Source organism: Pteropus alecto, unplaced genomic scaffold (genome assembly GCF_000325575.1).
Source record: "Pteropus alecto unplaced genomic scaffold, ASM32557v1 scaffold87, whole genome shotgun sequence".
NCBI classification, from domain to species: domain Eukaryota; kingdom Metazoa; phylum Chordata; class Mammalia; order Chiroptera; family Pteropodidae; genus Pteropus; species Pteropus alecto.
The window spans coordinates 10,650,226-10,661,508 of record NW_006443225.1 but is presented as its reverse complement, the minus strand read 5'-3'; positions in this window follow the sequence as shown (position 1 = coordinate 10,661,508).

Genomic DNA, 11,283 nt, shown 5'->3' with positions numbered 1-11,283 from the left:
AAGGTCATTTCATAATTATGAAGAGGCCAATTCATCTGGAAGACACACAAAAAATGTATGCACCTAATAACAGCTTCAAAATACATGAGAAAAAACTCAAACAATTTCAAGGAAAAATAGACACATCCACAGTTATAGTCATAGCTTTCAAAAACCTCTCGCAATAACAGCACAAGTAAAGAGAAAATCAGCAAGGATATTGTCTTAGTCAATTCAGGCTGTTGCAACAAAATACCATAGCTTATAAACAACAGAAATTTAATTCTCAGTTCTAGATACTGGAGATCAGGGTGCCAGCATGGTTGAGTGAGAGCTCTCTTCTTGGTTCATACCCAGCATCTCCTCTCTGTGTCCTCCCATGGTAGGACTAAGGAGTTTTGTGGTATCTCTTTTATAGCAGTACTAATCCCATTCATGAGGGCCCCAAACTCATGACCTAATCACCTCCCAAAGGCCCCACCTACTAATACCATCATCACCTTTGGAGGTTAGGATTACAACATACAAATTTAGGGGTGTGGGTACACAAACGTTCAGACCATAGCAGATATAAAAAACCTAAAGAACACTATTAACCTAACTGACATTTATAGATCTCTACAAGACAGAAGAATATACATTTTTTTCAAATGCACATCAGACATTTATCAAGATAGACTATATATTGGGCCACGAAACAAGTGTCAATAAATTTATAAGAATTCAAGTCACACAAAGTATGTTCCCTAACTACAATGAAATTAGAGATCAATAACGAAATGACATCTGAAAAATCTCCAAATATATGGAATCAAAATATACAATTCTAAATAAACCATGGGGAAAAGAAATCAAAGGGAAAATTAGAAAATATTTTGCACTGAATGAAAATGCAAACACACATATCAAAATTTGTGAATGGTACTAAAACAGTACTTAAGAGGTAATATTAAAAAAGAAAAAAGGTCTCAAATCAATGACCTCAGCTTCCACCTTAAAAAACATTTAAAAGAAAAGCAAATTGAATGAAAATAATCCAAAGAAAGGAAGTAATCAAGATCAGGGCACAAATCAATGAAAAAGAGAAAAATCAATGAAATCAAAGATGATTTTTCAAAAAATATCAGTAGAATTGACAAATCAGATTGATTAGCACCAAAAGAGAAAAGATACACATTACCAGTATTGATGTGACATTACTTCAGATCCTACAGATATCAAAAGTATAATAAAGGAATTTTATGAAGAATTATATACCAATAAATTCAACAACTTAGGAATGTACAAATTCCTTGAAAGACACAAATTACCAAAGCTCACTCAAGAAGAAAGAGGTGAATCAAATAACCCTATATTTATAAAAGAAATTGAGTTTGTACTTAAAAACCTCTCGCAAAGAAAATTCCAGTACCATATGGCCTTACTGGTGAATTCTATCAAACATTTCAGGTGGAAATGATAGCAAATTTATATAAATTTTCCAGATAATTGGAGTAGGCAGTACTTCCCAACTCATTCCATGAGGCCAGCATTACCCTAACAATAAAAAAGATATTACAAGAAAAGAAACTTCAAACCATATCACTCAGGAACACAGATGATAAAAATTCTAAACAAAATTTTAGTAAGTTGCATCCAAAAATACATAAAAAGGATACTACATCATGACCAAGTATGGTTTATCCAAAGAATGCAAGGTTGGTTTAACATTTTAAAATTAATCAATATAATTCACATATTAAACTAAAACAGACAAATCATATGATTATCTTAACAGACACATAAACAGCACTCAATGAAATCCAACTTCCATTCCCGCTAAAAATTCTCAGCAAACTGGAAGTAGAAGGGAACTTTCTACACCTGATAAAGGGCATCTACAAAGATCCTACAGTTAAATCATATTTAATGTTGAAAGACTGAAAGCTTTCTCCCAAAGATTACGACACGACAAGGAGGTCTCATTATTTCTAGTCAACATTGTACTAGGGGTTCTAGCCATGAAAATCAGGCAAGAAAAAGAAATAAGACTCCAGAATAGAAAGGAGGAAGTACAACTGCCTTTACTCGAATTTTATATAATTGTTTTAGGGTGGCAATAATAAAAACCACGAAAACCAAGTATTGGTGAGGAGGTGAAGAAAGTGGAGCCCTCATTGTTGGTAGGAATATAAAATGGTGTAGCTGCTGTAGAAAACAGTTTGGCAGTTCCTCAAAAAGTTAAACATGGAATAGCCCTATGACCCAAAATTCCCCATCGAGACATACACCCAGAAGAACTGAAAATGATACCCAAATAAATACTTACACATGCATGTAAGTATAGCAGCACTATTCCAAATAGTTCAAAAGATGGAAACAACTAAATGTCCATCAACAGATGAATGGATAAACAAGACTGTGGTATACATATTCTTGAGAATACCACTAAGCCATAAAAAGGAATGAAGTACTGATACATGCTACAGTGTGGGTCAACCTCGAAAACATCATGCTAAGTGAAAGTAGTTAGACATGAGAGATCACATCCTGAATGAATCCACTTATATGAAATATTAAAAATAGTTGGTCCATAGAAACAGAAAGCAGATTGGTAATTGCCAAGGGGTTGGGGGTGGCGGGGAAGGGATGAGGGAATGAGGAATAACTGCTTAATGAATGCAGGGTTTAATTTGGGGGTGATAAAATTTTTGAAACTGGATAGAAGTTGTACCACGTTATAAATGTACTAAATGCCACTGAATTGTTCATTTTAAAATGGTTAATTTTGTTACGTGAATTTCCCCTTACTTGAAAAAAAAACCTTAAATGTTCCATTGACAACTGATGAGATCTAATTGCTTAGCCTCTTAGAGCCTCCATATTCTTTCTGACCATCGTATAACCCTACTTCCCCTTCATACACCCCATGCTCCAAGCAAAACGAACTCTTTCTTTACACACAACACAGAGCCTCCTTTCTCAACATATGCAAGTCCTGCTCATCATTCAAGGCATTATTCAAGTACGAGCTCCTCCAAGAATTTGTTCTCTTTTAGTAGGGAATAACCTCTTTCCTGTATACTCCTAAGAACATTATCTGCACCTCTTGCTTTCTACCTTAGAGCTATTTATTTATATATCCTCTATTAGCCAATAAGCGTCGGCAAGATCCATATATGATTCCCTCTACTGTTCCCAAGATCCTGGGAATACACTTACACAGATCAGACACCTCAATATTTGTTGAAGGAAAAAGATTAATATAAAATGAATTTCTGCATATGAATCCCCTTGGCTTTATTATAAAATTAGAAATGTGTTTTTCTGGGAATATACTTGACTCTAGCATGTCTAAAATTCTTTGAAAACTACAGATAGGTAATACAGGTAATATCACCATTTCCTGATGAAATAGTGATAAAAATATTCTGAATACTAATATAAAATGACTAGAACTATTTATATCCTTGATAATAATTGCTAATGTTCTTAACAGTACAAGTCATAATAATAATAGCTGAGAGCTGTATAACACTTATGTGCCAAACTCTCCAAGCACTTTATATATACATATTGATCCTCACAATAAGCCTATGAACTATATACAATTATCATCCTCACTGTACACGTGAAGAAACATGGTTCAATGTCACTGAGCTAGTAATTGGTGAGCTTGAGATTACAACCCGGGTACTTTGGAATTCCAGAGTCCATCCTCTTAACCGCTATACTATGTCACCTCTCTATAATAATAGTTTAATTCTATGTAATAAAATGGCATTGAGAGGTTAATGAGTTTCCAAGAAAACATTTGCTAACATTCTGGAGCAGGTTAATATGAAACTTCCACTGTTTTCTCAGACTTTATGCCTGGAGTTTTGAGATGGCTGATAACTTTTAGAAAGAAACTTGATTTCATTGTACTGAAGAAATGATATTGACTAAAATACAAAGTTGAAGCTAGAATACAACATAGTGCATAATTAAAGATAAAAAGAGGAAACTATAATAAAGAAACACAACAAAAGATTAAGTACAGCAATAGGACTGTACACTTACTGAAACATAAAAGAACCTGAAAACTACATGAAGAAAGACTTCTGATAATATAATTTTTAAATGTGATTTTCTGTAGCTCAAATTCCAATATAATTCTTATATAAAACAGTGCTTATTTGTCTTTTGCTTAACTGCATGTTGGTTTACATAAATATTAATGTTATTGTGAAGGGACCTAACTCTATAAAAGAGAATTAGCACCCTATGATATTACATTAAAGCCTCACACAGCGGTAGGTCAAAGAAAATAAAATTTGATAAGCAACAATTAGCGGTCATTCATCTTAGAGAGGAAATAAAATCTTTGAACTTGACATCCAATTGAATCTTTTTTTCAACTCACAAAAGTCAGTTCTTTTCTATTAATTTTGTAAGCAGAAAATCATCTTATCAATGATGTGCTGAATAATTTTATTTGACAGTGGGATTTGGAATAGGCCTTTGAGTTTAAATTTGTATAAAATGAATTACATGATACGTTTGATAACTTTTAATCCATGGTTAATTACCCACATTTCCTTTAAAATGCTGCCTAATTCAGATACTATTAGTGGAGACAGAGCTTACAAGAACAGTTTTATGTATTCTTTTGTGTGCTTAGGAGGGAAATAATTTTCTACTGCATTTTCATGATTCAATAGACTATGAAGTTTTTTGTTGTTTCTCCAGTTTAGGTCCCAGAGCTCAGCACTAACAACTTCATTCATAAGAATGTATTTTCTAAGCTTTTATTGTAGGTTCACCTTTTACCTAATTAAAACACTCTCAGGCTCTCGTCCTTTATGATTTTTCTCTATTCATACCAAATTTATGCCACAGGAACTTATATCTTTTAGTAACAGAATAACAGAAACATAAAAAAATGATACAACATCCAAAGTCACTTACAGAGAATGAGGGAAAAATGGAAAAAGAGAAAGATGACTATTCCTAATACTAAATCCTTGATCTGATACCATGATTTATAAATTACTAATTATTGATTTAGCTACTGCCTCCATCAACTGAAGACTAACCTTTCTTCTGGCAAAGAGTATAATAAAAATTCAACTTAATTTAACAAGTATTGATTACCTAATATGTACACTGCTCTCTACTGAGCCCTATGTACAGTACATTAAGTGTATAAAATTTTTAAAAAACTTTTAATCCTACTATCTATTGTTTATAGGACAAGAAATAAAGGTTATTAAGTATAGAAATTATAGAATGATTAATAGAGTAGCTAAAAATGGTGACCAGTGAGGGAAGGAGGGTAATGCGAAGTGAGCTCAAGTCTCATGTATTATAATTGTATGTTCAAAGATGATGTACAAAGTTGACAAAAATCAAGAAATAAAGGTAGGTTTATTACTTAGAGATATAAAGGAAAATATAATAGGAACTAAGAGCAAAAAAGGTTAAAAATAGCTCCTTCTCAAACATCAATTAGAGACCTAACTAAACTGATTAGAGGGAATATTTCAAGTGACTTCGAAACAAAGTATATTCCTGTGGGATAAGCCCTAAGGACAAAAAAAAAAAAATAACATAAAAAAATCTTAAACTCTATTAAAGTAATCATATTGTTGGTAATAGTATTATTATTCTGAAACCCATTCGTGTTGTGGGATAAAGAAAATGAGTAATTACCCTGTGTTTTTAATAGCCAAGAATTTTGATGTGGGAAAAAAGATTCAGATGAGATTAGGTTTAAAAAAAAAAAAACTACTGTATTGAATTTCAGTTGGAATTAACATTATAGATATATTTTGTATTTTACCTTTAAAATATATGTATGTATGTATTACCCAGCTCTGGCACAAATAGACCTAAAATCAATGACCATCAAAGTGGCATGAGTCCCAACAGCATCTAGACAGTGGTCTCTAAATACACCCCACTAAAATGAACCAGGGTTCCTTGTAGAACTGGTTGATTGGAGATCTGGGAAAGGAAATGTATAAGATGAGCTTGGAATGTCTTAACTTCCTTATTTCTGATATGATATCAATGACTACTAGAGTCATGTCAAAGGCTTCAGAAGCCAACTCGAAGGGTTAACCAAAAATGGGAAAATTGAGCATAAAAAAGTCATTGAACAATGACTATGGTGAACTAAAACATACTGAATGTTAAATCTAGGAGTCTACAAAGGTACTAAAAAATATAAAACAAACTTCATAAATTACCTTTGAGTGATGCTAAGGAGCTGAATCATTTGGGTTTTTTTTGTTTTTGTTTTTTTTTTTGAAAAGTAAATATAGGATAAGAATCAAGTCTTTATCCTGTCTTTCCAATATAAGGTAACCAAATAGTTGACAAGGGGAAGTTTCTCTTTACAGAAGGATTCCAGCTAATGAATAAAGAATAGAATTAGATTACCACCATTCTGTAACCCTTAATGAATTAATGCATCTGGGCAATGATCATCAATGGCTGCTAACCTTATAAAAGAAGAGCTAACCAGATATTTTATGCCTCCTAATGGAAGACACACCATCACTTACTTATGAAGCACTCTTGCCAAAAAATATGAACCCAAATCACATTGAGTTTCTATCTCTAATTTCCAATTTATAAGAAATACAGGGGCCAGAGGTATGTGATAAATGACATTTCAGGGATGCAATCAACGAAATTTAGTGAGAAATTTTACAGGAAAAAAATGACCTTGTTTCTTCATTATCTAAATTATAAGCGAAAAAAGAAAGGCAGGAAATATAAACTAAAAGACTTAGAGAGACATATTAACTACCAATTGTGATATATGGCTATTACTTGGATCTTTCTTGGACTTGAGAAACTGAAAAAATTATGTGGCAACTGGGAAAATTTAAACATGACTGGCTATTTAATGACATTAAGAAATCATTGTGGGGTTTTTTTTTGGTATGATGATGTTATTGTGCTATGTTTTTTAAGAGTCAATATTTTAGAGATAAAGGTTTAATATTTATGGATAAAATGACCTGATGACCTGATGTCTCAGATTTGCTTCAAAATTGTGTGTGTGGATGGGGGGAGCGGGTGATTAGCTGAATAAGATTTAGCAATAAGAAGAAGATAAGTGTTGAAACTGGGCAATACATTTACGAAGGCTCATTATACTATTAGACTATTCTTTATGTTTGAAATTTTCTATAATATATTTTTTTTTCTTAAAACAGTATTTGATTCAGAGGAATGGTGAATTGGAAGACTGTTGCTTTTCATTATAACCCTTCCTGTACTACCCGTTTTTTAATATTATATGCATATATTTTATTTCTAAGGAAACAGTCCTATTAATAAGAAATACATATGTTATAGACAGAGAGAACAAACTGCTGGTTGCCAGAGAGGAGGAGGGTGAGCAGATGGGTGAAAAAGGTGAAGGGGATTAAGAGATACAAACAATAAAATAAATAAGTCACAGGGATGTACTGTATAGCATAAGGAATATAGTCGATAATATTGTAATAACTTTCTACAATGACAGATGGCTAGTAGAATAATCATGAGGCATATAAATGTCGAATTACTATGCTGTACACCTGAAACTAATGTAATATTGTATGTTAACTATACTTTAATAAAAATATGTACATATGTTAAAAATGTAATCAGTCTGTGACGATTTAGTTTTAAACTGAATGATATATACCAGGAGTTTTCAAAGTAGAGTCCATGAACCCCTGGAAGGCCCCGAATTCTTTCAGGGGGGTCTGTGAGGTCAAAGCATTTTCGCAATAACATGAAGATGTTATTTGCCTTCTTCACTGTGGCAGTGTTTGCACTGCGGGTGCAGAAGCAGTGGTGTCTAGGACGGCTGGCGCCCTGCCACGAGTCACAGCGGTGGCACTGCTGTGCCACGCGTCACGGTACTCTCTGCCATCACTTGCAGTTTGAAAAGAGGAACAAAGCCAGGTTCACTTAAGGATGTCCTTGATAAAGCGCTAAAAATTATTAACTTTCAAAAATCTTGACCCTGGAGTACATTTCTTTTTAATATGCTGTGTGACACACTCGAAGTATGCATAGAGCACTTGCACTGCATGCACACCAAAGACGAACGATCGTCCAGGGAGAGCCCTTCCTTGTGCGACTGTGACTGTTCACATTAAAAGCTGAACTAGCTGCTTTTCTGTGGAACACCGTTTTTACTCACAAGGACAACTGACAAACGACAATATTTGCCAGACTTGGGTATTTGGCAGACATTTTCTTGAAAACGGACAAAGTAAGCCAGTCACATCAAGGAAAACAACTCAGTGTATTTGTTGGCAATGATAAAACACGAGCTCGCAAGTGAAATTTAGAGTTTTGAAAAAACTGTTTCTGCTTGACTGCTTCCCTCCACTGGAAGATTTTTCTGATGTGCTCCGTTGGTGATATTAACAAATGTGATTTTTTTAAAAATGTTGTTAAATTAAATGTGTCAACATTTGGAATTTCTGCATAAATCAGTGAGCCAATACTTTCCAAATGACTAATGCACAAACTTACAAAACTATGCATGCATCAAAGAGCCTTTCAAAATGTAAGATGACTGGAGTGAGTTGAATCGTGGCCCCCCAAAAGGATCACAAGATGAGATCATTTGGATTACCCAGGTGAGCCCTAAATCCAACGACAATGGACCTTATAAGAGACAGAACAGGAGACATAGAGGAGAAGGCCATGTGAAGATGAAGACAACCACCAGAAGCCATAAGAGGTACAGGATGACTGTGCCCTAGAGTCTTTGAAGAGAGTGCAGTCCTGCTGACACCTTGCTTTCAGACTTCTCACCTCCAGAACTGTAAAGAGAATAAATTTCTGTCGTCTTAAGCCACCCTGTTTGTTGTGTTCATTTGTAATGGCAGCCCTAAGAAATTAATACAGTGCCCAATGGATGTTAATGTAACTGGGTCCAAAAATGTACTGATATGGATTCGGAGTCTACTTGCAACTAATCTTTAAGAAACTATCACTTGTCAAGTCTTGATATAGTATCAAAAAAGAATCTCCACAATTTTCTGAAAAAGGCTATTAAAATATCCCTGCTTTTTCCCACTACATATCTTCGTGAAGACTGATTTTTTTTTTTACATACTTCAATCAAAACAAAATATTTTAACAGTTTGAATGCAGAGGCAGATATAAGGATCCAACTCTCTCCTATTAAGCCGCATATTAAAGATGTTTGAAATATGTAAAATAATGCTAATCTCACAATTTTTTCAGCTTGTTATTGTGTAATAGGTATATCTTTTTTAATTTAAATAAATATTTTTTAAAATTCTGTTTTAACTTCTTATATAGTAAATATCGATAACCCACATAAATACAAACTCTTGGGGGTCCTCAATAATTTTTGAGAATGTAAGGGGTTCTGAGACCAAAACGTTTGGGAACCACAGTTACACACGATTGGTAAAAGAGGACAGACAAGTAGGGGCCTGAGCAGTCAGAAAGGTATCATGTACACAAGACTTCAGTTATTTTGAACTATGCATTGTATTTTCAGGGACAGGAAGGCAGAAAAAGTTCCTTCCATGCCAAAGAACCCCATGAGCACGTGGAATGCACGTGAGAAGCAGGTCTACACATGACAATGTCAGGGAACACTGGGCCATCGATAAATACATAAACGTGTAATTTTATATATCGATGACTATTTTTAAAAAACAATAGATGCATGAATCAATTTCGCGATTCTCTGTTAGTCTTTGGAAATTCACAATCTTGAAAAGTCATTTGGTTTTATAAATGTGGGTAACATGCTATTCTCCTTATTCTTTGTACTCCAAGTAGATGGAGTAAGATCTTCTGAACACTAAACTAGCCAACCACAACCCCCTTCTTAGTCTCTATACATTCACCTGGAACACTCATACCTTTTCGGTTTGGTGCAGTCAACTAGTGCTATCATATCGGGTGGCTCACACAACAAAAATTCAGTTTCTTACAATTCTAGAGGCTAAACATCTGAGATCAAGGTGTCTGCAGGGCTGGTTTCTCCTGAAGCCTCTCTCCTTGGCTTGTAGGTGGCCATCTTTTCCCTGTGTCTTCGCATGCTCCTCCTTCTGTACCTGTGTGTCCACATTTCCTGGTCTTATAAGGACAACAGTCATATTGGGGTAGAGCCCTAATGATCTTATTTAACCTCAATCACCTCTTTCAAGACCCTATCTGCAAATACAGTCACATCCTGAGGTGCTGGGGGGTTCGAATTTTAACATATGAATGGGGGACAGGGACACAATTCAGTCCATAACACTTGGCTAATCCCACTCACCCTTTGGGAATCAGCCTGAATTGTACTTCGTCAAGGAAGTTCTCCTTGACCCTGGACTTAGGTTAGGGCCCTTGTTATACTCACATAGCATCCAATACTTATCTCACATAGCATTTACTACACAAATGTAAGTAAATACTCAGTGTAACTGTTTTACAGTCTCCTACCAAGCCCTAAGAATCACGAGGGCAGAGACTGTACCTGTCATGTTCACCCCTGGGCCCACAGGGTTTAATGAGTTTTAGTGGCTGACATACTAGGCTCACTCAAAGAGTGAGAGAAGGAATGCTGTGTAGTGTCACAACATTACAGAGTTTCATCGATGAAAGCTCCAGGTCTGCGAGTCTGCCTGGGAAGCATTCTGAGTAATGAGGCGGCCACCATCCTCAAAAGAGGTACCAGCAAATCAGTAATCTTGGTGGTAAAGTCTAACTGGCTTTTAATCCCACTAGAACACTAGGTTAAGGAGGTAGGAACTTAACTCTAGTCCTGAGTCAATCATTAATTAGCAATATAAAAATGGGGCAATGTTCCTTACTTTGCATTACCTCTCATTCCTCATCTGTAAATGCAGAAATTATCAAAAGTCAAAACTGGTCACAACTTAAAACAGAAATCCACTGACCTGTGAATATCCCAAATATATAAACCAACTCTACCCATGCTACTGGGGCCTTGTCTGCCTTTGATGAAACGGTCAACTCCAACCTTTAACAGCAATTCTGCTGAGGCTCTGGGAGTCCCAGCTCAAGGCTTCTGAAGTTTTCTTCAAACTGAAATAGGAGACTGCTAACCAAACAAAGCTTCATACAGCCACTACCACTTCCTACAGACTCAGGGCTCAGAGGTCAATAGGGGTTTGGGGAGTCATAAGAGCATGTGAAGTCTAGGGCCACTACTAATAACCTTCCAACTTGGTTTAGAGCTGAGAAGTAATATCCATGATTTCTAGGGGGATTTGAATGAAAACAACCAAAATACAAATGAATGGCTAGAATACTTCTAGACAGGGCAGGATCGTG